Genomic DNA, 27,432 nt, shown 5'->3' with positions numbered 1-27,432 from the left:
AGGATTAAGGCCCAACAATTGGTATTTTTTTTTTTAGCTTGAACAAAGAGAAGTTTATTCTCTCACAGTCTAATAGGCTAGAAGTCCGAATTCAGGGTGTCAGCTCCAGGGGAAGCCTTTGTCTCTCTGTCAGGTCTGGAGGAATGTTCCTGTCATCAATCTTCCCTCAGTCGAGGAGCTTCTCAGCAGAGGGACCCTAGGTCCAAAGGACGCGCTATCTTCCTGGCTGTTGTTTCTTGGTGGTATGAGGTCCCCCTGCCTCTCTGCTCACTTCTCTCTTTTATATCTCAAAACAGATGGGGTCAAAACACAATCCAGTCTTGTAGATTGAGTCCTGCCTCATTAACATAACTGCCGCTAATCCCACCTCATCAACATCATGGAGATAGGATTTACAACACACAGGAAAATCACATCAGATGACAGAGTGGTGGACAGTCACACAATACTGTGAATCATGGCCTAGCCAAATTGATACACATATTTTGGGGGGACACAATTCAATCCATGACACTGTTAAGCCATTGAATTGCTGTGTGGTAGGGAAAGTCAGATATTTCTACTGTCTATTTCTGATAAAAACTTATTTAACTGGTAGTAGTCAAGCCCATGAGAGAGAACGAAGTTCACTCTCTGGTTCCTGTACTGATTCAACAATATATGATAGATCCAAATATGTTCTGCGAAGTAGCTGCTGTTAAATACTGTGTGTAGCCGCAGGCTTTCAGGAACTCACATTCCCACGAGCTCTGTGTGTTTGTTCAGCCTTTTTCTGCTCCACCCAGGTTTTTACTGCCACCACTGTGACACCTTCTTAGCAGATTCCACTTCAGGAAGTCAGTACTGGGTTAGTGTTTTTTTCCTCAACTTTTTGCAAATATTTTCCCTGTCGTTGTTCCACGTGGACCAAAGGCAAAACTATAGAGGCTAATTCTTTAGTCACTTCAAGCTCAGCACTGACTCCTTGAAAAAATAACAACCGAGCAGTATCAGAACAACTGTTAACCATCAAAAAAAAAAAAAAAAAAAAAAAAACACCAAGGAAAACCGCTCAATCATTTGCCTTGTTTCTTTGATTTTTTTTTTTTTTTGATAGACTTTATTTTTTAGGGCTTTTTTAGATTTATGAAGAAAGTATGGAGAAAGTACAGAGAGTTCCCGTGTAAGCCTCTCCCTCCTGCTCACCGTTTGCCTTATTATTAATAGCTTGCATTTGTGTGGCACTTTTGTTATAACTGGTGAACCAACACTGATATGTTATTACTAACTGAAGTCCATAGTTTACATTAGAGTTCATGCTTTGTGTGATACAACCCTATGAGTTTCGACAAATGTATAATGTCATGTGCCCACCATTTCAGTATCATACAGAGTAGTTTCACTGCCCTAAAACCACCCCGTGCTCCACCTGTTCATCCTTCTCACCTCTCCCAGAATCCCTGGCAACCACTCATCTTTTTACTGCCTCTATAGTTTTGCCTTTTCCGGAATATCATGTAGTTGGAACCATATAGTATGTAGCTTTTTCAGACTGGCTTCTTTCACTTAATATTCATTTAAGGTTCCTCCATGTCTTTTTTTTTTTTTTAATTAACTTTTATTAAGCTTCAAGTGAACATTTACAATTCCAATCAGTCTGTCACATGTAAGTTTACATGTATCTTACTCCCTTCTCCCACTTGCTCTCCCCCTATTGAGTCAGCCCTTTCAGTCTCTCGTTTCATGCCAATTTTGCCGTCTTCCCTCTCTCTCTATCTTCCCATCCCCCCTTCCAGTCAAGAGTTGCCAACACACTCTCCAGTGTCCACCTGATTTAATTAGCTCTCTCTTCATCAGCATCTCTCTCCCCGCCGCTGACCAGTCCCTTTCATGTCTGATGAGTTGTCTTCGGTGATGGTTCCTGTCCTGTGCCAACAGAAGGTCTGGGGAGCATTGCCTCCAGGATTCCTCTAGTCACAGTCAGACCATTAGGTATGGTCTTTTTATGAGAATTTGAGGTCTGTATCCCACTGATCTCCTGCTCCCTCAGGAGTTCTCTGTTGTGCTCCCTGACAGGGCAGTCATCGATTGTGGCCAGGCACCAACTAGTTCTTCTGGTCTCAGGATGATGTAGGTCTCTGGTTCATGTGGCCCTTTCTGTCTCTTGGGTTCTTAGTTGTTGTGTGACCTTGGTGTTCTTCATTTTCCTTTGCTCCAGGTGGGTTGAGACCAATCAATGTATCTTAGATGGCCGCTTGTTAGCATTTAGGACCCCAAACGCCACATTTCAAAGTGGGATGCAGAATGTTTTCATAATAGAATTATTTTGCCAATTGACTTAGAAGTCCCCTCAAACCATGTTCCCCAGACCCCAGCCCCTGGTCCGCTGACCTTTGAAGCATTCATTTTATCCCGGAAACCTCTTTGCTTTTAGTCCAGTCCAATTGGGCTGACCTTCCTTGTACTGAGTGTTGTCTTTCCCCTCACCCAAAGCAGTTCTTATTTACTGATTGATCCATAAAAAAGCCTCTCCCTCCCTCCCTCCCTCCCACCTCGTAACCACAAAAGTATGTGTTCTTCTCAGTTTTTTCTATTTCTCAAGATCTTATAATAGTGGTCTTATACAATATTTGTCCTTTTGCCTCTGACTCATTTCGCTCAGCATAATGCCTTCCAGATTCCTCCATGTTATGAAATGTTTCAGAGATTCGTCACTGTTCTTTATTGATGCGTAGTATTCCATTGTGTGAATATACCACAATTTATTTACCCATTCATCCGTAGATGGACACCTTGGTTGCTTCCAACTTTTTGCTATTGTAAACAGAGCTGCAATAAACATGGGTGTGCATATATCTGTTTGTGTGAAGGCTCTTGTATCTCTAGGGTATATTCCGAGGAGTGGGATTTCTGGGTTGTATGGTAGTTCTATTTCTAACTGTTTAAGATAATGCCAGATGGATTTCCAAAGTGGTTGTACCATTTGACATTCCCACCAGCAGTGTATGAGAGATCCAATCTCTCCGCAGCCTCTCCAACATTTATTATTTTGTGTTTTTTGGATTAATGTCAGTCTAGTTGGTGTGAGATGGAATCTCATCGTAGTTTTAATTTGCATTTCTCTAATGGCTAATGATCGAGAGCATTTTCTCATGTATCTGTTGGCTGCCTGAATATCTTCTTTAGTGAAATGTGTGTTCGTATCCTTTGCCCACTTCTTGATTGGGTTGTTTGTCTTTTTGTGGTTGAGTTTTGACAGAATCATGTAGATTTTAGAGATCAGGTGCTGGTCTGAGATGTCATAGCTGAATATTCTTTCCCAGTCTGTAGGTGGTCTTTTTACTCTTTTGGTGAAGTCTTTAGATGAGCATAGGTGTTTGATTTTTAGGAGCTCCCAGTTATCTGGTTTCTCTTCATCATTTTTGGTAATGTTTTGTATTCTGTTTATGCCCTTTATTAGGGCTCCTAGGGTTGTCCCTATTTTTTCTTCCATGATCTTTATCGTTTTAGTCTTTATGTTTAGGTCTTTGATCCACTTGGAGTTAGTTTTGTGCATGGTGTGAGGTATGGGTCCTGTTTCATTCTTTTGCAAATGGATATCCAGTTATGCCAGCACCATTTGTTAAAAAGACTATCTTTTCCCCAATTAACTGACACTGGTCCTTTGTCAAATATCAGCTGCTCATACGTGGATGAATTTATATCTGGGTTTTGAATTCTGTTCCATTGGTCTATGTGCCTGTTGTTGTACCAGTACCAGGCTGTTTTGACTACTGTAGCTGTATAATAGGTTCTGAAATCAGGTAGAGTGAGGCCTCCCACTTTCTTCTTCTTTTTCAGTAATGCTTTGTTTATCTGGGGGTTCTTTCCCTTCCATATGAAATTGGTGATTTGTTTCTCTATCCCCTTAAAATATGACATTGGAATTTGGATCGGGAGTGCGTTATATGTATAGATGGCTTTTGGTAGAATAGACATTTTTACTATGTTAAGTCTTCCTATCCATGAGCAGGGTATGTTTTTCCACTTAAGTATGTCCTTTTGAATTTCTTGTAGTAGAGCTTTGTAGTTTTCTTTGTATAGGTCTTTTACATCCTTGGTAAGATTTATTCCTAAGCATTTTATCTTCTTGGGGGCTACTGTGAATGGTATTGATTTGGTTATTTCCTCTTCGGTGTTCTTTTTGTTGATGTAGAGGAATCCAAGTGATTTTTGTATGTTTATTTTACAACCTGAGACTCTGCCAAACTCTTCTATTAGTTTCAGTAGTTTTCTGGAGGATTCCTTAAGGTTTTCCGTGTATACGATCATGTCATCTGCAAATAGTGATAGCTTTACTTCTTCCTTGCCAATCCAGATACCCTTTATTTCTTTGTCTAGCCTAATTGCCCTGGCTAGGACTTCAAGTACAATGTTGAATAAGAATGGTGATAAAGGGCATCCTTGTCTGGTTCCCGTTCTTAGGGGAAATGCTTTCAGGTTCTCTCCATTTAGAGTGATATTGGCTGTTGGCTTTGCATACATGTCCTTTATTATGTTGAGGAATTTTCCTTCAATTCCTATTTTGGTAAGAGTTTTTATCATAAATCGGTGTTGAACTTTGTCAAATGCCTTTTCTGCATCTATTGATAAGATCATGTGGTTTTTATCTTTTGTTTTATTTATGTGATGGATTACATTAATAGTTTTTCTGATATTAAACCAGCCTTGCATACCTGGTATAAATCCCACTTGATCAGGGTGAATTATTTTTTTGATGTGTTGTTGGATTCTATTGGCTAGAATTTTGTTGAGGATTTTTGCATCTATGTTCAGGAGGGATATAGGTCTATAATTTTCTTTTTTTGTAATGTCTTTACCTGGTTTTGGTATCAGGGAGATAGTAGCTTCATAGAATGAGTTGGGTAGTATTCCGTCTTTTTCTATGCTTTGAAATACCTTCAGTAGTAGTGGTGTTAAGTCTTCTCTGAAGGTTTGGTAGAACTTTGCAGTGAAGCCGTCCTGGCCAGGGCATTTTTTTTGTTGGAAGTTTTTTGATTACCGTTTCAATCTCTTTTTTTGTTATGAGTCTATTTAGTTGTTCTACTTCTGAATGTGTTAGTTTAGGTAGGTAGTGTTTTTCCAAGAATTTATCCATTTCTTCTAGGTTTTCAAATTTGTTAGAGTACAATTTTTCGTAGTAATCTGAAATGATTCTTTTAATTTCGTTTGGCTCTGTTGTGATGTGGTCCTTCTCGTTTCTTATTCAGGTTATTTGTTTCCTTTCCTGTTTTTCTTTAGTCAGTCTAGCTAATGGTTTATCAATTTTGTTAATTTTTTCAAAGAACCAGCTTTTGGCTTTGTTTATTCTTTCAATTGTTTTTCTGTTCTCTAATTCATTTAGTTCAGCTCTAATTTTTATTATTTGTTTTCTTCTGGTGCCTGATGGGTTCTTTTGTTGCCCACTTTCTATTTGTTCAAGTTGTCGGGACAGTTCTCTGATTTTGGCTCTTTCTTCTTTTTGTATGTGTGCATTTATCGATATAAATTGGCCTCTGAGCACTGCTTTTGCTGTGTCCCAGAGGTTTTGATAGGAAGTATTTTCATTCTCGTTGCTTTCTAAGAATTTCCTTATTCCCTCCTTGATGTCTTCCATAACCCAGTCTTTTTTCAGGAGGGTATTGTTCATTTTCCAAGTATTTGGTTTCTTTTCCCTAGTTTTTCTGTTATTGATTTCTAGTTTCATTGCCTTGTGGTCTGAGAAGATGCTTTGTAATATTTCGATGTTTTGGACTCTGTAAAGATTTGTTTTATGACCTAATATGTGGTCTATTCTAGAGAATGTTCCATGTGCACTAGAAAAAAAAGTATATTTTGCAGCAGTTGGGTGGAGAGTTCTGTATAAGTCAATGAGGTCAAGTTGGTTGATTGTTTTAAGTAGGTCTTCCGTGTCTCTATTGAGCTTCTTACTGGATGTCCTGTCCTTCTCCGAAAGTGGTGTGTTGAAGTCTCCTACTATAAATGTGGAGGTGTCTATCTCACTTTTCAATTCTGTTAAAATTTGATTTATGTATCTTGCAGCCCTGTCATTGGGTGCATAAATATTTAATATGGTTATGTCTTCCTGATCAATTGTCCCTTTTATCATTATATAGTGTCCTTCTTTATCTGTTGTGGTGGATTTAAGTCTAAAGTCTATTTTGTCAGAAATTAATATTGCTACTCCTCTTCTTTTTTGCTTATTGTTTGCTTGATATATTTTTTTCCATCCTTTGAGTTTTAGTTTGTTTGTGTCTCTAAGTCTAAGGTGTGTCTCTTGTAGGCAGCATATAGAGGGATCGTGTTTCTTTCTCCAGTCCGTGACTCTCTGTCTCTTTATTGGTGCATTTAGTCCATTTACATTCAGCGTAATTATAAATAAGTTTTTAGTGCTATCATTTTGATGTCTTTTCATGTGTGTTGTTGGCCATTTCATTTTTCCACATAGTTTTTTGTGCTGAGATGTATTTCTTAGTAGATTGTGAGATCTTCATTTTCATAATGTTTAACTTTATGTTAGTTGAGTTGTTACGTTTTTCTTGGCTTTTTTCTTGAGTTATGGAGTTGATATTCCTTTTTGTGGTTACCTTATTATTTACCCCTATTTTTCTAAGTAAAAACCTAACTTGTATCGTTCTATATCGTCTTGTATCACTCTCCATCTGGCAGTTCAATGCCTCCTATATTTATTCCCTCTTTTTGATTATTGTGATCTTTTATCAACTGATTTCCATGATTCCCTGTTATGTGTATTATTTTGTTTATTTATTTATTTTTTAGAATTAATCTTAGTTTGTTTTTGTGCTTTCCCTATTTGAGTTGATATCAGGACGTTCTGTTTTGTGACCTTGTATTGTGCTGGTACCTGATATTATTGGTCCTCTGACCAAACAATCTCCTTTAGCATTTCTTGTAGCCTTGGTTTGGTTTTTGCAAATTCTCTAAACTTGTGTTTATCTGTAAATATCTTTATTTCTCCTTCATATTTCAGAGAGAGTTTTCCTGGATATATGATCCTTGGCTGGCAGTTTTTCTCCTTCAGTGCTCTGTATACGTCGTCCCATTCCCTTCTTGCCTGCATGGTTTCTGCTGAGTAGGCTGAACTTATTCTTATTGATTCTCCCTTGAAGGAAACCTTTCTTTTCTCCCTGGCTGCTTTTAAAATTTTCTGTTTATCTTTGGTTTTGGCAAGTTTGATGATAATATGTTTTGGTATTTTTCTTTTTGGATCAATCTTAAATGGGGTTTGATGAGCATCTTGGATAGATATCCTTTCGTCTTTCATGATGTCAGGGAAGTTTTGTGTCAGGAGTTCTTCAACTATTTTCTCTGTGTTTTCTGTCCCCCCTCCCTGTTCTGGGACTCCAATCACTCGCAAGTTATCCTTCTTGATAGAGGCCCACATGATTCTTAGGGTTTCTTCATTTTTTTTAATTCTTTTATCTGATTTTTTTTTCAGCTATGTTGGTGTTGATTCCCTGGTCCTCCAGATGTCCCAGTCTACATTCTAATTGCTGGAGTCTGCTCCTCTGACTTCCTAGTGCGTTGTCTAATTCTGTAATTTTATTGTTAATCTTTTGGATTTCTACATGCTGTCTCTCTATGGATTCTTGCAACTTATTAATTTTTCCACTATGTTCTTGAATAATCTTTTTGAGTTCTTCGACACTTTTATCAGTGTGTTCCTTGGCTTTTTCTGCAGTTAGCCTAATTTCATTTGTGATGTCTTGAAGCATTCTGTAAATTAGTTTTTTATATTCTGTATCTGATAATTCCAGGATTGTATCTTCATTTGGGAAAGATTTTGATTCTTTTGTTTGGGGGGTTGGAGAAGCTGTCATGGTCTGCTTCTTTATGTGGTTTGATATGGACTGCTGTCTCCGAGCCATCACTGGGAAACTAGTTTTTCCAGAAAATCCGCTAAAAAAAAATGCAGTCAGATCCCTATCAGAGTTCTCCCTCTGGCTCAGGCTTTTCGGATGTTAATGGAGCCGCCTGGGGAGGGTGGGGCAGGGATCAGAGAGCTAGGAGTGTAGCACCTCAGAATATAGCCAGAGTTGTTTGTCTTACTTGGAATGACTCTTATATCTGAGATTTCCGCGGGGCGCGTCACCTATATGTACTGGGTGTGTGGAGATTGCCCCCCGGGGGGTCTGGCCCGCTGGCGTCACGGTCAGATCCTCTGCTGTCAGCCCCACCCCCAAGGTTAAGGCTCCCATACTGGGACGGTGCACTCCCGTCTCCAAAATCCGTCGCTGCCTCCCGGGGGCTCCCCGTCCCTCCAGCCGCGTCGCGCACCGCTCCCGCGAACCGGGTGCGACTGCGCGACCCGGCTGGGACGCCGCTCTCCCCGCTCCAAGACCAGCCACTGCATCCCGGGGACTTCTCCCTCCAGCGCACCACGCCGCTCGCGCGAACTGGGTGGGCGCCTCCTGCAGGACTGGACCCCCCCCCCCGGGGTCAGTTCAGGGAAATGTAGGTGGTCCCCGCGCTCATGCCCCGCCCGCGCTGCCAAACTCCTGGCGGGACGGCTCCCCGGCTGGGACGCTGCTCTCCCCATGCCAAGACCAGTCACTGCCTCCTGGGGACTTCTCCCACCGGCTGCGCCGCCACGCCGCCTGCGCCAACCGGCTGGGCTTGCTCCCGGGATGAGTTCGGGGGCTAGGGCTGGGCCCCGTGTCTGTGCCGTCTGCCCCCCTGGGCTCTGCCCCAACTCGGGCTCCAAAGGTCACCTGCCTGGTGCGCTGGCTCCTGGCTCTGAAAACAATCGCTGTCTCCCCGTATTTGTTCGTTCTCTGTCTCTAAATCTGTGTTTGTTGTTCAGAGTTCGTAGATTGTTATGTATGTGATCGATTCACTTGTTTTTCCGAGTCTTTGTTGCAAGAGGGATCCGCGGTAGCGTCCACCTAATCCGCCATCTTGGCCCCGCCCCCGGTATTTGTTTTTTAAACCCAAGTGTATTTGCTACGTAGACAGGGTTGAGCATCATGCTAAAAGGGAAACTTGCTCTTTACTCAAAACATCCTGCTTTAAGGACAGATGCTCAGGAGATCATTCTCATGGTCCAGAACCCTTCCCGCCTGGATGTTTACTTGTGATTTTCTTTATTCTAATTCGTCTCTCCCCGGCATTAGGTAAAGATTAAAAACTTGCCTCCAGAAATTCCAAGATCAGACACACAATGGTTTGAATGAGTACTGAAAGAGGGAAGGGTGACATTTTTCAAGATTTCAAGTCAAATTAAAGATATAACAGACCTTTGAGATCATCTGATCTAGCTACTGAGACAGTCTCCCCGTGTACAGAGCAGGGAGACCTGATGCTACCATTTATCCATCGCTTAACACCCTCCAGGAACTGTGCTAAACACTTTATTTGTATCATTTCATTTCAACTTCAAACCACTCACAGAGGAAGGAACTATGGGTATCACCACTATACAGCTGAGGGAAGTGAGATTCAGTGAGTTAGAGTGATTTTCCCAAGGTCACACTGCCAGGACCTGAACTAGGTGTGTTTGACTCCAAAGACTATAAATTAAACACTGCACACTGGGCTGCCTGCAGAAAATCTACCCACTTCAAATCCCTTTTGGGAACAGGCAGGGTATAAATTAAACAGAGGAATAAATAAATACATATATACACAACACACTGTGATTCACTCACATGTTTTTTCAATGAAGTGTCCTGTTTGTCCTCAAAAGCAATCGCTGTTGTTTATAAATTCCACCCTTCTTAAAAAATCATTCTTCACAATTATCTGGCTGCATAATATTCCATCAAGTTGATGCACAGCAATTTACTTAGCCATTCCCCTATTGTTGGACATTCAGGCTCTTGCTAATTTTTCTATATTATAGATAATGCTATAATGGCTATCTTCAGACTCAGAGCTTCAGGAAGAGTATGTAATGTCATGGAAAAAATATAGTTGTGATAAAATGCCAAGTGAAAAAAACAGAGTGCAAATGTGTGTGTTGATTACAGTTACAATGGTGGGAAAGAGTACACAAGTCAATGAGGAAGGGAAAGGAATGAATTGAGCTCTTTGGTCTGAACAGTTTTTGTTTGCTTCTATTTGTCTATTTTCCTTTCTCAGCATTATTACGCTATTTTTACATTGGGAAAAAATTAAAAACAATGAGTGCACCACCACCAATGGTTGGAACATCTCAGTGGGGGGATGAACTTGGAAGTCAGTGTTCTTGTCTTCATCGGCAGGCAGAAACCAAGGAAGGAGCTTCTTGATGGTTGGGGCCCGCATTTTGTTAACTCCTGACTTCCCAGAAGCCAGCACTATTCCTGGAATCTCCAGTATGTGTTGACTGAATAAGCTCATAGAATTTCACAGCTTGAAGAGCCTTCGGATCTAATTTACTCTAACACCCCAATTTAACGAATGTAGAGCAAAAAGGGGCTTGTTCAAGGTTCCACAACATTTTAGTGCCAGGGCCAGATTTCACCCCAGTCTATCTAAAGCTTACTGCAATTAGAAGAGGAAAATGGCTAGAAAATTTTCTCAGTAGGGCCCAAGAAAGAATAGTCCTCTGCCAGTCCAACACAGAATGGGTTTGGCTCAGTGACATGCGGTATTATACATTATGTATATTGTGTGGGTTGGACCATGAGTTACAGACATCCTGAGTCCACATGACCTGTATTGTCTAAGGTGTTCTCATGACAAACACCCCTGAGTTGTGCCCTCTGTTTCCTTCACCTGGAACACTTCAGGTGGTTTGATTGTACCTGAGGTATTGAGAGAAGGACATACATTTTCAACCTAGAATCCACGACTGACAGACACACCCTCAGCCTCTTCAGTCTCCAGTCTACACCCTCTCCTACAATAGTCTCCTCCGCTCATGCCTTTATTTATCACCCTGTGGGAGGTCAAGTTCTAAAACAGCCCCCAAGATCCTACCCCTGTACACACCTCTATGACCCCTCCCCGGGAGTGTGGATAAGACTATAAATATGATGGGACACCACTCCTGTGATTTGATTACATTATGTGATAATGGTGAAATGACTTTTCCGATGTAATTAAGGTCCCAAAGAAGTGACTTTGAGTTAATCAAAAAGTTTTTTCTTGGCGGGCCTGACCTAATCAGGTGAGCCCTTAAAAGGAAATAGACTCTTCCTGAAGAAAGAAATTCAAAACATAAGAGAGATGCTCTCCTGTAAGCTTTAAGGGGCAAACAGCCATGTTGTGAACTGTCTGTGGAAGGGGCCATGCAGCAAGAACCTGGACCAAGAACAGACTCTAAGAGCTGAGCACATTTCCTGGACAACAGCTAGCAAGGAAATGGGTACTGCAAACAATCACACGAGCTTGGAAGAGAACCCCAAGCCTCAGCTGAGATTGCAGCCCCAGTCAACATCTTATTGCAGCCTTGTGACACCCTGAGCAGAGAATCCAGATACATCATGACTGTGTTTCCAAACTATAGAACTGTGAGATTATAACTAAATGTTGTTTGAGGCTACTAAGTTTGTGGTAATGTGTTATATAGCCATAGAGAACTAACATTACCTACAGAGTGATGACTTCAAGCTCTCCCCCCAGCTAGACCTCTCCTGAGCTCATCCCTTTCTCTCCTGAAAACTTGCTCCTCCTTCCTTCCCTGGCTGTGTGATCCTTCGCAGCTCCTAAGCCAGGAACCCATGCTCGTCTTCAGCAATACTCAGTGGCTCACTTCTTATAGCCAGTCAGTCATCAGGCTCTGCCAACTGTACCTTCAATATGTTCCTGATATCCACCCATGCTCACTAGAGGCTCCCGTTCTATTTCAATACCTCCTAGCTGCTCTTCCTGCCTCCAGTCTCTTCTCTTTCCAGTTCTTCCACCATGAAAATAATGATCTTCCTAAACAGAAACAGGATGACGGATCCTTTTTCCTAAAAAACCTTTCAGACCACCCATTTCACATAGGCTCAAGTCCAAGCTCTTCTCTGCACACAGAGTGGTGTCTTTGTTTAGCCCCTGATTACCTCTCACTCATTCTGCAGGTATATGCTTTAATGTCAGTTCTTCAAAGAGGCCTCTGGGGTTCCCTCCATTTACCTTAGTTTCTGCTTTTATTCAGAGGCACAGTTTGAAATATTTATTTATGTGTTTATTTCTGAACCGTTTCCACCCACCCTTTCTTCCAGCCAAGACTATACACTTTATGAGGGCATATATACTATTGGTCTATTTCTCACTGTATATATTTATATGTGGTCCTTAGCATAGAGTCTGGAATAAAATTAAACATTTATTAACATTAACTGATTAAATGAGTGAATAAATGAATGCACATGGCATTCAAAGCCTGTTCTGATCTGGCTCAACTCGCCCTCCCCAGCCTTTCTTCTCATTATCTTCTTTCACATACAGTATACCCTATTGACACATAAACTGTAAACTGAGACAATTACCTCCATTTTGGAGATGAGGAAATTGAGGCCTGGGAAGGTGAGTAACTTGTCCAGTATCACCCAAACCAAGAAATGGTAGTCAGGCCTAAATGAAGTCCTGCATGCAAACACTGAGCACAAATCTGTGTTGCTTGCTACACAGCAGGTGGTCATGACCAACAGATTCACCTCTTTATCTGAAAAAGTGTTTTTCAGGGGTAAGAGAATCTTGGCCATCCCAGAGGACAGGCAAGAAAGGAGATGACAGTGCCCATCCTTAGGGCAGGAGGCAGAGAGTCCCAATCTCTCACTGTAAGGAAAAGGGGGGAAAATCCTGCTGAGCCTAGTTGGAAAACAAGAAAGTGAGAGAGACTGATTATCCCTTCTCGCTAGTGTAAGCAACTAAAAACGACATGTTTGCTTTATCGCCTTTGGTCTTCCATTTGATTCCTGACAGCCGTCTCCCTCCCTTCGATGCTGGGCTGTCAGGTGCTGAGCTAGCTGGCATCGCAAAAGAGTTGGAGAACTGAGAATAATGTAAACGATATTTCAGGGACCGTCACGGGCATGGGGTGGGAGCTCCTGAAGTTGTCTGACTCTCCCTTGCCTTCAAGTAGCCCTCATTTGCCAAAGCTGCTTTATATACCTGCAAGTTTGGGTAAAGGCAGTTCTGTAGGGACCTTTAAGAGAAAAAGAAAGGAAAAAAAAAAAGACCAAGAGAGATAAAAAAGCAGTGACTATTTCCTCTGAGCTTTGAGGAAAGGGAGAGAAGACAAGAGCTTTTTCGGCCCATAACAATTTCTGAATATGTAATTTTCTCTTCTCTAATGTCTCCTTAAACAGAGCTAAATGCAAGCATAGATCAAAGCTAGGTTTCTACATTTAACTACTCTTTCAGCAAGAGGGATCCAAATGCCTAGTCTCATCCTCCCATGAGGGAAAGGAGAATCTCTTCAGAAAGGCTTCGTGAGCTATTAGAACATTCTGGAGGGAAACACTCATCCAGAGTATACATCCTACTGCAAGTCACAAACAGCTAACCACCAGAGCAAGAGATATGACACGAGGAGGAAAGATTTATGAGGGTTTCCCAGGGGACAGTCTTGGGATATTGTTTCCACAGTCTTTGCAGTCAGTTGGAACTAGGTTCAAGACCCAGTCGTGCTCGTTATTACTTCTATGACCTTGGAGAAGTTACTCTGCCTGGTTTCAGTTTTATCTTTTTAAATATGTAGACAATGACAATCGCTAATCTCATACGAAGGTCAGTGAATCTGCAATGGGCCTGGACGTAGGTGACAACAAATGGTTGCTATACATTGCTATTCCTCTTTTAATTTTTAATCAACTTCCTGGCTTGGGAAAAGGGGGATACACTGGATGGGAGTGCAATTCCAGAATAGGAACAAAGATCGACTCTTGACTAGTGTGTCAAGGAAGCTATAGAGAGGTGGCTCTCAACCCCGGTTGAAAATCAGAGTCTGGAGAGCATATTACACCAATACTTGGAGCCCTTGACCAGAGGGTCCCATGTAACTGGTATTTTTAAAAAGCTCTCTAAGCGATTCGGAGGTTCAGTCAGGCTGGAGAACTACTTCTATTCTAGCCCCTACAGGCCTTCTCACCACCCAGCTTAGGCTGCCTGCTCTGTGTTGGCTCAGGCCTGACCCAGGTTCTAGGACTCACTATTCCCTCAAGTGGGAAGAACCAGAACCACCAACCTCCCATTCAAACCCTAAACAACCAGTCCTCTAGTTGACCTCGTCTCCTAGCTATGAAAAGGGATCTTCTGCCTGGACCTTGGACTTTCTGCCTTGTTTCCCCTACCCAGTGCATCATTCTCTAGGAAAGATTCTGGATTGCTTAGGCTATTTCGAGAAAATATTCTTGAACCCCACACTGCCTGGAGTTAAATCCCTACTTCTTACTGACGATTCTCCCCAGTTATATGCTGGTAAATGTTTAACAACTGGCCTCCTAGGGTGGGGAAGAGGGAAACTTTAATTTGCAGTGTTTACTGATTTCCATGATAAATTGATATTTATCAATTTCCATGATAAATTTCATGAAACTATCAACATGATGTCATTCACAGCAGAGCTGGGCAGAGATGAACACAATCAGCTCTTACAAAGTGGTGAGGACTGGTGTCAGCACACCACTGCAAGTTCTCCCTGTCACATATTTTCCTACATGACCAAATACCAGGACCCCCACGGCTGATGGTGCCTGGGAAGGTTGGTACCTATGGATGCTGCTTTTTTGTCATTCATGCGGAACTAGTTTCTCACTACCTGGGCTGGTTCTGATCACCCCCGTTACTGGTTCCAGCCCTCCCAGGCTGATTCCACCAGGAAAGGTTACAGAGTGGACACCAGGAAGTTCTCAGAGGTTTTCTCACCAGGCTTTCTTCACCAGCACAGACCTGGGTATCCTTTTCCTGTCTCCTATTGAGTATGTACCTTATGCCAGACACTGAAGCAAGCACCTGGCATGCATTATTTCATCCACCCTCATAATAGTTTTACCAGGTTTTGGAACCAAATAGCTTAGGTTCAAATTCCAGCTCCCCTTGTAGCCTCAGTTAAGAGAGCTCTCTAAGTCTCAATTTCCTCACCTGTAAAATGGAGATAAAAATAGTCCCTTCTTCATGGAACTGTTTAGAATGATATGAGATGATGCATATGAAGGGCATAGCCCAGCACAGAGAACCCAGTGAATCAAATATGGTTTCTCCTGTTCGTTTCCTCTCTCTTCCTTGTCTACATTTCTATCATGGACTACTGTTTGGCCTCTGCCAGCATGCAGGGCACACCCCTAGGACCAGCTTCTCGGAAAAGAGTAAACACTGGAGACAAATCCATCTGGGTTTAATCAGCCACTAAATTCCTTGTAGCCAGAGTGACCTGGAAGAGAGGCCCAGACTTGGGGAGGGAGTGTTGGGGCAGGGAAGTGTCAGGCATGGGACAAAAAATAAACCAAACCTGTTGCTGATGAGTCAATTCCAACTCATAGTGATGCTACAGGACAGAGCAGAACTGCCCCATAGGGTTTCCAAGGAACGGCTGGTGAATTTGAACTGCTGAGAAAAACCTGGAAAACATCAAGTTTTATCTTGTTGGCTGATAAATAGGAAACTATGACCCAAAACCTTGCCCAAAGTCTCATAACCAAACAAAGGTACATTCGGGATTAAAATCTAAGTCTTAGCCCTCCCAGTGTTTTCAAAGGCTATCTTGCTTGGTTCTTCCTCTCTCTCCCTGTCTCTCTCCTTTCCTCTTAAGTGCACCCAGCACTCTTGCTCCCTGGCTTTCTACCTGGGCCTAACTTACCCCTACTTTCCCTACTCCCATGTCTGGGCCCCAAGATAATCAGATAAACCCACCCCCATGAAGGGGTTGATGAGTTCACCTATGTACCCTCCAGCCAACCCTTTATTTGGAAACTCTAGTAGTGCTATCCTCCTTGAAAAACGTTTGGATATTCCAATACAGTTGGGTAAAGAACCAGGTCCATTGTGCAAATGGTGAGAGGAATAAGAACGCTGAAGCCTTGATTTTGTCCCAAATTTTCCCCGTATCAGGACAACTTGTCCCACTTTAGAGCCCTAGTGGCACAGTGGTTAAGTGTTTAGCTGCTAACCAAAATGTCAATAGTTCAAAACCACCAGCCGCCCCTTGGAAACCTGATGGGGCAGTTCTACTCTGTCCTATAGGGTTGCTATGAGTCGGAACTGACTCAGTGGCAATGGGTTTGGTTTATTTTTTGTCCCATGCCTGACATCACCATCCCAAAAGCCTGGGCCTCTCTTCCAGGTCACTCTGGCTACAAGAGCTTTAGAAGCTGATTAAATTCAGATGGATTTGTCTCCAATATTTACTCTTTTCTGAGAAGTTGGTCCTAGGGGTGTGCCCTGCAGACTGACAGAGGGCAGACAGTAGGTGTGTCTGTAAGCAGGGCTGTCTGTAGTGAAGGAGCGGATGGCAATGAAGGGAAAAGCTGTGTCACAATGTCCCCGAGAGGCCAGACCCACCAAATTTGTTCTCTTAACTAAAATGCCTACTTTTTTTTTTTCTCTCCTGTTAGTGAGACTGACTTGGAAAGAGGCCTTGGAGCCATGCCTGGCTCAGGCCCTAATTTGCTGTGCTTAACTGGATACCATTCAGTGAACACTGAGCACATGGCCAACACACTCAGCTAAGCATTTCCTTCGCGTACAGTATCTCATTTAATTCTCACCACAAGCCTACGGCAAGTGGAAGGACAGATACTCCACTTACCCTCTCATGTAGCAATGGAAAACCTGAGGTTCAAAGGAGGGATGTGTTTTACCCTAGGTTACACAGTAGGGAAATGGTAGAGCAAGGATTTGAACCTGTCTCTGTTGATGCCAAAGACTGTACTCAATTTAGAAGGGATATCATTTATCCTTAACATTTTTGTCTGGAAATAATTTCAGATTTTCAGAAAGTTGCAAGGATAAGAAGAGCACAAAGAATACCCATATACCTTTAGCCCAGATTCACTTATGTTAATATTTGCCCCACATGCACTTCATTGTTTGAGGAATTACTTTAACCTTGGGCAAAATGTTCCCCTTGTAGAAGCTTTGGAAACCCTGGAGGCGTGGTGGTTAAGAGCTACAGCCGCTAACCAAAAGGTCGGCAGTTCAAATATGCCAGGTGCTCCTTGCAAAACCAATGCAGCAGTTCTATTCTGTTTGTAGGGTCCCTATGAATCAGAATCGACTCGACGGCAATGGAGTTTTCGCTTTTTTTTTTGTTGAAGCTTTGGTTTCCACACGCATAAAATTAAAGATTGGATGTGATTATCTTTAAGACAGAAAAAAAAAAAAAAACTGTGGTTGAATGAGGAGATGGATAAAAGACATGTGATTAAAGTTGGTTGCTTTTTCTTCAGTCTCTTCTCTTGTCCTTCCCCCACAGCCGCAGACTTGAGCTCCAGCTGCTTTCTGGACATCTCTCCCCATCTCTAGCCCTGGTGCACTCGCTGCCTCCATACCTCTGCAGGTGCTGTTCCATGGATGCTCTGCTTTCACCCACCCCCGTTTCCTGGACTCTCTGGTCTGTCTGGGTGTTCTTGGCTTATATTTCAGAGCAATCTCCTACTCTCAATCTCCAAAGTCCTTCTCTGCAGAGAAGAATTCTGGCTTGAATTTTCCCTCATTTGTGCCTAAAGCAGGCTTAAACTGCTCACGTGCATGTGTGTGTGTGTGTGTGTGTGTGTGTGTGTGTGCGTTTGTATAGAACCATGAAAGAAAAGATTCACACATACATACACATTAGCACAAAGTTTTGATTACAATTCAAAAATTCTTATCACTACAGAAAATCGCAGTTTGAGAATTGCCAAGTTAAAACAAACAGCTAAAACAAAGAAATAAGCAAAAATGGGGCACTCATGCCCTGGTTCTCTCTGCTGGGGACTAATCAGCAAGGCACAGAGAAAAGTGCCCCAGGATTGGGAGTATGAAAGCCAGGGTTTCCAGAATTGGCTGAGCAACCAGAGAACAAGAGTGAGGTCTTGAAAGTAAGAGACTTGCCCAAGGCCACCAGCCACCCTGCTGAGCTAGGGTGGGAGTGCCCATGCTGGATGCTGGCATCACTGAAATCTTCCAGCAGCTGTGGCTGCTTGGTCTCCTGCTCAGCTCTGGGCCTGGGGCTGGACACGCCATCTGCACCTCTCATCTGGACCTTCAATTACACACTAGCTCATCCTGATCAGCACTGCTTCTGAGTGAGCTGTATCCCCACAAGGATATTACCACTTCCTTGAGGTTGGGAGCCAGGCCCTATTTTCCACATTGCCCAGTATCATACTTCATAAGGTTGCTGATTCCACAACTACAGGCTACACTTGTAAGAGCTTCCGACTTGATGACACAAAGCATAAATATTCTTGTTTTACAGACAGGAAAACCGAGGTCCAGAGAGGTTACAAGCTTGCCAAGAGTCACTGAGTGAGTTAGTGACATGCTAGGGATTCCAGCACACACCTCCCGGTTCGGAGTTCAGTGTTCTTGGCTTTATAGAGTATCATCTCTGGCTAATAAAGGCAAAATTTTGCTCAGTGGTAACCTATCTCCATCAACTCTTCACTAGTCAATTCTGCAGAATACTGTCAGAATTGGGAAAGCCCGAACAAGTGATGTACTGGATGATTATTTACTTGACCAAAAATAGAACTCTTTGCTTTGCAAATAGACTCCTTTAGTCAGCAAGATCATGTACGGTATAAGATCAAGTTCTTTCAAGAAGCACTGTGAAATTCACACATGCTTTCTGGACCAGACATATTGGTAAGGGCTACCTCAATGATGAAAATGATTTAGGGAAGGGGCCAGCAAACGATGCTTGCAAGTGAAATGTAGTCCAGCACCTGTTTTTGCAAATAAAGTTTTCTTGGGACACAGCTGTGCTTGCCCATTTACATATCACCTACGGATGGCAGGTTTCATGATAAAATGGCAGAGTTGAGTAGTTGCAACAGACTATATGGTCTGTAAAGCCAAAATATTTATTAATTGGTCATTCACAGAAAAAGGTTGCTGACCCCTGGTTTACAGAATCCCACCAGACACATATATTTTGTTTCTCAGTCTTTGTTTCTTAGTGCCTTTGTCTCCCCACCCTCTGCCACCACCCCTGACTTCCCCATCACACTGATTACCACATTATTCTGTTCTGAGGAGATGTTCTACCCGACCACATCAGATATGCCTTCATAACAGTCCATTTTCCTTACAGAGAACCAGAGGCTCGGGGAGCCAGGGCCCACTCTGGGCCTAAATGGTAAATCTCTTACCCAATAGATCCTGTTACCCAAAATGGGATTTTAACTGGCTTATTTTGGTACTCAGAATGTTTAAAAAGAGAAATGTGCGAGACAAGAACAAATATTTTTTGAGCACCTTTGAGTGAGCCCCGGAACTTTCTCTCTCTAGACTTGCTCACTCTGTGAGGCAAGCATCAATATCTCCATTTTATACAGAGATTAAAAGCTCATTCAGGGCTACACAGCGGGGAAGAGATAAGGTCAGGATTCATAGCCAGGTATGGCTAATTTTAATGCCAGTTCTGTTTACCTCACAGCATATGCTAAGGAGAGAGACCTAGGTAGTAAAACCTGTCAGGAGGTTCCTTTTTCCTCCTCAACTCTCCCCATCATCAGCCCCAGGTATATCCTTCTCTGCAGTGAGGCCTCTTAGCCTTGGTACAATCACATAGAAAAGCAGTGGTAAAGCTGGAACTGGAAACCACGCTCCTGCCACCCATGGATTACCCAAAACCCAACTGCCATCTGAGTACTTCAAAGATGGTAATGGTTGAATGCACTGATGCAAGCCCACACACCCATAGATTTGGGGAACAGAACTCAGATTCCATTTTCAGATGGAATTGAAAGGAGTCCCAAAGGCTATGAGAGAAGCATTCTTAACCAGCTTAGGGAGTCAACCTTTCTGAGTATGTTCATCTTTTTCTTCCCTCATCTCACTGTATTTCTTTGTTTCCTCTGTGTCACAGTCAGCCTGGCTCTCATGGCCCTCTGCAGACCATAGGCAACTGCAGACTAACTGTGTTTGCTAAAAGACAAGCTCACAGAGGAAGAGGAGGGAACTGGGGAGGATGGGGGTTCAGGCAGCCCTGGGGGTGGAAAGAGAAGAAGTAAGAGTAATCAGCCCAGTCAGTGGGGGATTGCAGAACCCACTCCAATATCAGGGGGTACATACCCTCTCCATAAAAGAGGAGAAGGAAAGGGAGAAGTGTTGGGCACAGGGGGTGCAAAGAGGATTCTCACAGGTGAGCAGTCTGCAAAGGTGAGCTGGAGCTGGACATGTAGCATGACTTGGCTAGGGTCACAGAGCAAGTCAGCAGTAGATCCGAGAAAACAGCTCTTGCCCCACAGACTCACTTGACTGACCCCACCTCCGTAGCTTAGCTCAGCCACAACGTCTCCCGAAAAGCAGCACGATATAACTGAAAAACCTTTAGAGTTAAGAAACCTGGTTTCAAATTGTAGTTCTACCATTTACAAGCTATAAGATCTTACAGGTAATTTAACTGCCTTAGGTTCCACTTAGGGAGCCCTGATGGCACGCAGTTAAGCTCTCAGCCGCTAACCAAAAGGTTGGCAGTTCGTACCCACCTACTGCTGAATGGGAGAAAGACGTGGCAGTCTGCTTCTGTAAAGATTTACAGCCTTGGAAACCCCATGGGGCAGTTCTGCTCTATCCTATAAGGTCACTATGAGTATGAATGCTAAGAGTAGTTTTTGTTTTTTCTTTTTAACAATCTTGGGTTAGTTTGTGTTTCCAGTACCTAGAAGGAAAAGTGCCAGACATGTAGTTGTTGTTAGCTGCTGTGAAATTGACCCCTGAATCATGGTGACCTCAGGCACAATGGAACAAAATGCTGCCCGATCCTGTGCCTTCTCCATGATCTGTGGTGAAATGGGCCATTGTGATCCATAGGATTTTCACTGGGTGATTTTCAGCACTAGATTTCCAGGCCTTTCTTCCTAGTCTATCTTAGTCTGGAAGCTCCACTGAACGCTCTTCAGCATCATAGTAACACTCAAACCTTCACTGACAGATGGGGTGGCTGTGCATGAGGTGTACCAGTTAGGAACTGAACCTGGGTCTTCCAAAATGGAAGAATTCTACCACTGAAATACCAACGTCTCATCACCAGGCATATAGTTAGTGCTTAACAAATATCTGTGGGAAGAACAGAAGGCAGAAGAAAGGGAGGGGAGGAAAAAAGGAAGGAAGGAAGGTAAGAAGGAAGTAGGTGGGAGGGAAGGGGAGAGAAAGAAGGAAGGAAGGAAGAAAGGTAACGAGGGAGGTAGGAGAGAGGGAAGGGGGAAAGCAGAGAGGAAGGGTTCATTAGAGAATAAACCAAAAAAACCAAATCCAGTGCCGTCGAGTCGATTCCGACTCATAGCGACCCTATAGGACAGAGTAGAACTGCCTCACAGAGTTTCCAAGGAGCGCCTGGTGGATTCAAACTGCTGACCCTTTGGTTAGCAGCCATAGCACTTAACCACTACGCCACCAGGGTTTCCTGGGAAAAAACAGCAGAGTGTCATGGGGAAAAGGCTGATGAGGAGAAGAGAAAATAAAGAGAGGTAAAGAGAGGAGAGAGAACAAAAAGAATGATAAGGAATAAAGAGAAAGAGGCAGGGATATAGCAAGGAGGGAACAACAGAGGAAGGAAGAGAGAAGAAAAATAAAAAGAAATTAAAAAAAAAAAAAAAGAAGAGAGTAGGGAGAACAAAAACAAACAAACAAGCAAACCCAGGATCCTGAGGAGGAAGAAGATATGACGGAAACAAGAGGTAGAGGAACAGGGATGCACTATTAGTGAAAACACCACGTGTCTGTCAGTTTGTCCTATGGTGGTGGCTTGTGTGTTGCTGTGATGCTGGAAGCTATGCCAGAGTATTTCAAATACCAGCAGTGTCACCTAAGGTGGACAGATTTCAGCAGAACTTCCAGACTAAGACAGACTAGGAAGAAGGACCTGGCAGACTACTTCTGAAAATACTGGTCAGTGAAAAACTTAAGAATAGCATTGGAACACTGATAGTTCTGGAAGATGAGTCCCTCAATTTGAAAGGCACTCAAAATATGACTGGGGAAGAGCTGTCTCCTCAAAGTAGAGTCAACCTTAATGATGTAGATGAAGAAAATCTTTTGGGATCTTCATTTGCTGAGGTGGCATGACTCGAAATAAGAACGAACAGATGCAAACATCCATTAACAATCAGAACATGGAATGTACAAAGTATAATTCTAGGAAAACTGAAAGTCATCAAAAAATGAAATGAATACATGAAGATAGATATCCTGGGCATTAGTGAGCTGAAATGGACTGGTATTGGCCATTTAGAATCAGAAAATCATATGGTCTACTATGCCAGGAATGACAAATTGAAGAGAAATGATGTCACACTTATCGTCAAAAAGAACATTTTAACATCTATCCTGAAGTAAAATATCCGTACATATTTTCCTATCTATACATATCTATATGTATAGATAGGAAAATATCTATACGTCTACAAGGAAAGCCAGTTAATACAGCTATTACTCAAATTTATGCATCAACCGCTAATGCCAAAGATGAGGAAATTGAAGACTTTTACCAAATTCTGCAGTCTGAAATTGATCAAACATGCAATCAAGATTGTTGATAATTACTGGTGATTAAAATCCAAAAGTTGGAAACAAAGAAGATGATCAGTAGTACGAAAATATGGCCTTGGTGACAGAAATGACGCTGCAGATTGCATGATCTCTGCAAATATCTTTTTAAACAACATAAATGGTGACTATATACATGAACTTAGCCAAATGGGAGACACAGCAATCAAATCAACTACACCTGTGGAAAGAGATGATAGAAGAGCTCAATATCATCGCTCAGAACAAGGCCAGGGGCCAACTGTGGAACAGACCATCCATTTCTCAGATGCAAGTTTAAGATGAAGCTGAAGAAAATTAGGACAAGTCCACCACAGCCAAATATGACCTTGAGTATATTCCACCTGAATTTAGAGACCATCTCAAGAACAGATTCGATGCATTGAACACTAATAACCAAACATGAGGTGGGTTATGGAACAACATCAAGTCATTATACATGAAGAAAGGAAAGGGTCATTAAAAAGACAGGAAAGAAAGAAAAGACCAAGATGGATGTCAGAAGTGACTTTGAAACTTGCTCTTGAATGCTGAGTAGCTAAAACAGAAAGAAGAAATGATGAAGTAAAAGAGCTGAACCAAAAAAACCAAACCAAACCCAGTGCTATCGAGTCGATTCTGACCCATAGCGACCCATAGGACAGTGTAGAACTGCCCCATAGAGTTTCCAAGGAGTGCCTGGAGGATCTGAACTGCTGACCCTTGGGTTAGCAGCTGTAGCACTTAACCACTATGCCATCAGGGTTTCCAAAAGAGCTAAACAGAAGATTTCAAAGGGTGGTTCAAGAAGACAAAGTAAAGAATTATAATGAAATATGCAAAGACCTGGAGTTAGAAAACCAAAAGGGAAGAACACGCTCAGCATTTCTCAAGCTGAAAGAACTGAAGAAAAAATCAAGCCCCTAGTTGCAATATTCAAGGACTCTACAGCAAAAATATTGAACGATGTGGGAAGCTTCAAAAGACGATGGAAGGAATACACAGAGTTACAGTACTAAAAAAACTCGTTGACATTCAACCATTTCAGGTGGCAGCATATGACCAAGAACCGATGGTACTGAAGGAATACGTCTAAGTTACACTGAAGGAAATGGTGAAAAACAAGGCTTCAGGAACTGACAGAATACTGATTGAGACGTTTCAACAAATGGATGCAGCACTGGAGGTGCTCACTTTTCTATATCAAGAAATTTTGAAGATGGCTTCCTGGCCAACTGACTGGAAGAGATCCACATTTGTGCCCATTCCAAAGAAAGGTGATAGAACAGAATGGGTAAATTATCAAACATTATCATTAATATCATACACAAGTAAAATTTTGTTGAAGATCATTCAGAAGCAGTTGCAGCAGTACATCAACAGGGAATTGCCAGAAGTTTAAGCCAGATTCAGAAGAGGACATGGAACCAGGGATATAATTGCTGATGTTACATGGATCTTGGCTGAAAGCAAAGAATACCAGAAAGATGCTTCATGTGTCTTATTGACTATGCACAGGCATTTGATTGTGTGGATCATAATCAATTATGAATAACATTGTGAAGAATGGGAATTCCAGAACACTTAATTGTCCTCATGAGGAACCTGTACATAGACCAATAGGCAGTCATTCAAACAGAACGAGGAGGATACTGTGTGGTTTAAAGTTAGGAAAGTTGTGTGTCAGGGTTGTATCCTTTCACCATACTTATTTTATATGTATGTTGAGCAAACAATCCAAGAAGCTAGGCTATATGAAGAAGGGAGCATCAGGATTGGAGGAAGACTCATTAACAACCTGTGATATGCATATGACACAACTTTGCTTGCTGAAAGTGAAGAGGACTTGAAGTACTTGCTGATGAAGATGAAAGACTACAGCCCTCAGTATGGATTGCATCTCAACATAAAGAAAGCAAAAATCCTCATAACTGGGCCAATAAGTAACATCATGATAAACAGAGAAAATACTGAAGTTGTCAAGGATTTCATTTTACTTTGATCCACAATCAACGCCCATGGGAGCAGTGATCAGGAAAGCAAAGGGCATGTGGCACTGGGCAAATTTACTGTAAAAGGCCTCTTTAAAGTGGTGAAAAGCAAAGATGTCACTCTGACGAATAAGGTGGGCCTGACCCAAGCCATCATATTTTCAATCACCTCATATGCATGCAAAAGTTGGACAATGAATAAGGAAGACCGAAGAACTGACTGACGGCTTTGAATTAATGGTATTGGCAAAGAGTACTGAATATATCACAGAAGGTTAGAAGAAGGAACAACTTTGTCTTGGAAGAAGTACAGCCAAAGTGTTCCTTAGAAGAAAGATCATTTTGGCTGTACTTTGTCTCACATACTTTGGACATGTTATCAGGAGGGACCAGTCCCTGAAGAAGAAAGGACATCATGGTTGATAAAGTAGAGAGTCAGAGCAAAAGAGGAAGGCCCTCAACGAGATGGATTGACACAGTGGCTGCAACAATGGGCTTAAACATAGCAATGAGCATGAGGATGGCTCAGGATTAGGCAGTGTTTCGCTCTGTTGTACATAGGGTCACTATGAGTCGGAACAGACTTGCTTGCACCTAACAACAATATTAGTGTAAAATAAGTGGAGGAGACAGACAAAGCAGGCAGCTTTGGCATTCAGCTGGCAGTAGGGTCGGGGAAGGAAAGGGCAGTCCCAGCATCCTCACTACCCTGAAAACAGAGCTGGCCCTCTGGAGTGTATGCAGGCACTGGGCCAGATCATTTATCTAGAGTCCTGTGATTTGCTTTTGCTTTTCTTTTTTAACTTAAACTCCGATTTACGAGGGGCACGCTTGGTGATGGATGTTTTTCCAATTAGCTGTAAATAGCCTGGTCTTGCAGAGGAGACCCACTGACTTCCCCAGCCCTAATTCTGGCTGTTGGAATGGGGGAGGGAGAAGGCAGGTCAAGACTCATCGATCACATACTTCTAAATCTCCAACGCAGCAGATACCAGAAAGCCAACGGGTGAGAGGGAGTGGGAGAGAGTGAGAGGCAGGCGCAATTATTCTAATGGCTGCAAAGGCTGCTAAACCTTCCTAGGTGATATGTCAGGGGAGATACTCCCCACATAGGGCCTTTTCAGTGACAGGTGCTGGGGGTAGAAAGAAACGGAAAAATAACAACAAGAATTCAACTGAATCAACTTTACTTTGCCCTTATTATATATATATCAGGCACCATAATACATTTTTTATATACCTTAACCAAATTTCACCCCTAATCCTATAAAGCCCATTTTTACAGATGGGGAAGGTGAAGCGTGTTGTTGTTGTCACCTGTCAGGCAGTTGGCCTCAACTCATGGTGACCCCATGCACACGGGGATTGGACTGTGGTGATGACTTTCAGAAGTAGCTCACCAGGCCTTTCATCTGAGTCTGTCTTTGTCTGGATGCTACGCAGAAATCTGTTCAGCAACAGGAAAGCCTCTGGTGATAGAGATGGTGGCTGGCTGCGCTTAAGGTACATTGGCTGGGAATCGAACCAGAGTCCCCTGTATCAAAGATGAGAATTCTACCACTGAACGACCACTGTCCCTAAGTGAAGCCTGAACTCACTGTCGTTGAGTCCCTTCCAACTCATGGCAACCCTACAGGACAGAGGAGAATTTTCCCACAGGGTTTCCAAGGCTGTAATCTCATATGAAATCAGACTGCTACATCCTTCTCCCGCAGAGTAGCTGGTCGGTTCGAATTGCTAACTTTTCAATTAGCAGCTGAGGACTTACCCATTACAACACCAGGGCTCTCTAAGTGAAGTCTAGGGAAGTTAAAGAACTTGCTTAAGTTCTTACAGCTAGTAAATGGTAGAAATACAATTTAAACACAGGTTTCTTAATTCGAAAGTTATATCATGCTGTGTTTTGAGGAAAGACTTTCTAAAACTTCAAAATTAACACACAACTTATAAATTGGTAGTTCAACTGCTTGTCAATTCAATCACTACTCATCTATAACTAAAACCTCTGAGACTTTCCAGAGACATTTCAGTTGATCTGTGTAAACTAACTGAGAGGTTGGAAAATTCTTTTTCTTTTCTTTTTTTTCCTAATAGGATCATAGGCATTTCAGAGGTGCAAGTCTAATCATCAGAGAACTGTGAACCTGGCGTTTAGATGTTACAGAATTCACCTCTAGCATTTTTATATCGTCTTACACTTAGTGCTAGTGTGAGAAATAATTACTCATTGATACTTATTTCATCTCTTAAAGACAATGTCTAGAAAGTCACCCCATGTCCTATTTATAGGGACCAGGTAGAAAACTTTCTGGCCTCAACATTAGATAAGAGTTTCCTGAACAAATGCTTGGTTCTGTCCCACAGACCCTGTGAATTGTACTAAGTGTGTTTCCTTTTCTGCACCTTGGCTGCTACGAAGCTCCTTGTAAGAATTCCACAAGACAGTACAGCATTAATTAACCAGCATCACTCTAACCTGAACTTGAATCATTTTCCTTGTTCTTATTTTCCTTTTAATCTAATTCCTTTAGTTATTTCATTTCCTGTGTTGCCTTTTTTTTTAATGTATAAAATTTAAAACACTGCCCCAAATCCTTTGAGGGATGAGGTGGGAAGAAAGTAAATGAAGAATGGAGGGGCAAAGGATATAATGAAGGTCACCAGTCTAGCCAGGGGCTCAGATGCTGAGCTCAGGACCAGGTTGAGAAACAAATTCAATGTTTGCCATTGTGCTATGAGTCGGAATCAACTCGAGGGCAAGGCGTTTATTGATCACAAAACTTATTTCCCAGGCTTTCCTACAGCAAACTGTGGTTCTGACACCTTCCCAAGGCAGTAT

At 42.4% G+C, this 27,432-nt stretch overlaps 1 protein-coding gene across 3 annotated transcripts in view; it reads right to left on the bottom strand.

Moving 5' to 3' along the window:
• ASTN2 (astrotactin 2) overlaps positions 1 to 27,432 on the bottom strand; it is a 1,052,667-nt gene that overhangs the window by 694,357 nt on the left and 330,878 nt on the right. The window lies entirely within an intron of this gene.

The sequence above is a fragment of the Loxodonta africana genome, chromosome 9 (assembly GCF_030014295.1).
Source record: "Loxodonta africana isolate mLoxAfr1 chromosome 9, mLoxAfr1.hap2, whole genome shotgun sequence".
NCBI lineage: Eukaryota > Metazoa > Chordata > Mammalia > Proboscidea > Elephantidae > Loxodonta > Loxodonta africana.
This window is presented reverse-complemented; position numbering and strand designations above follow the sequence as displayed.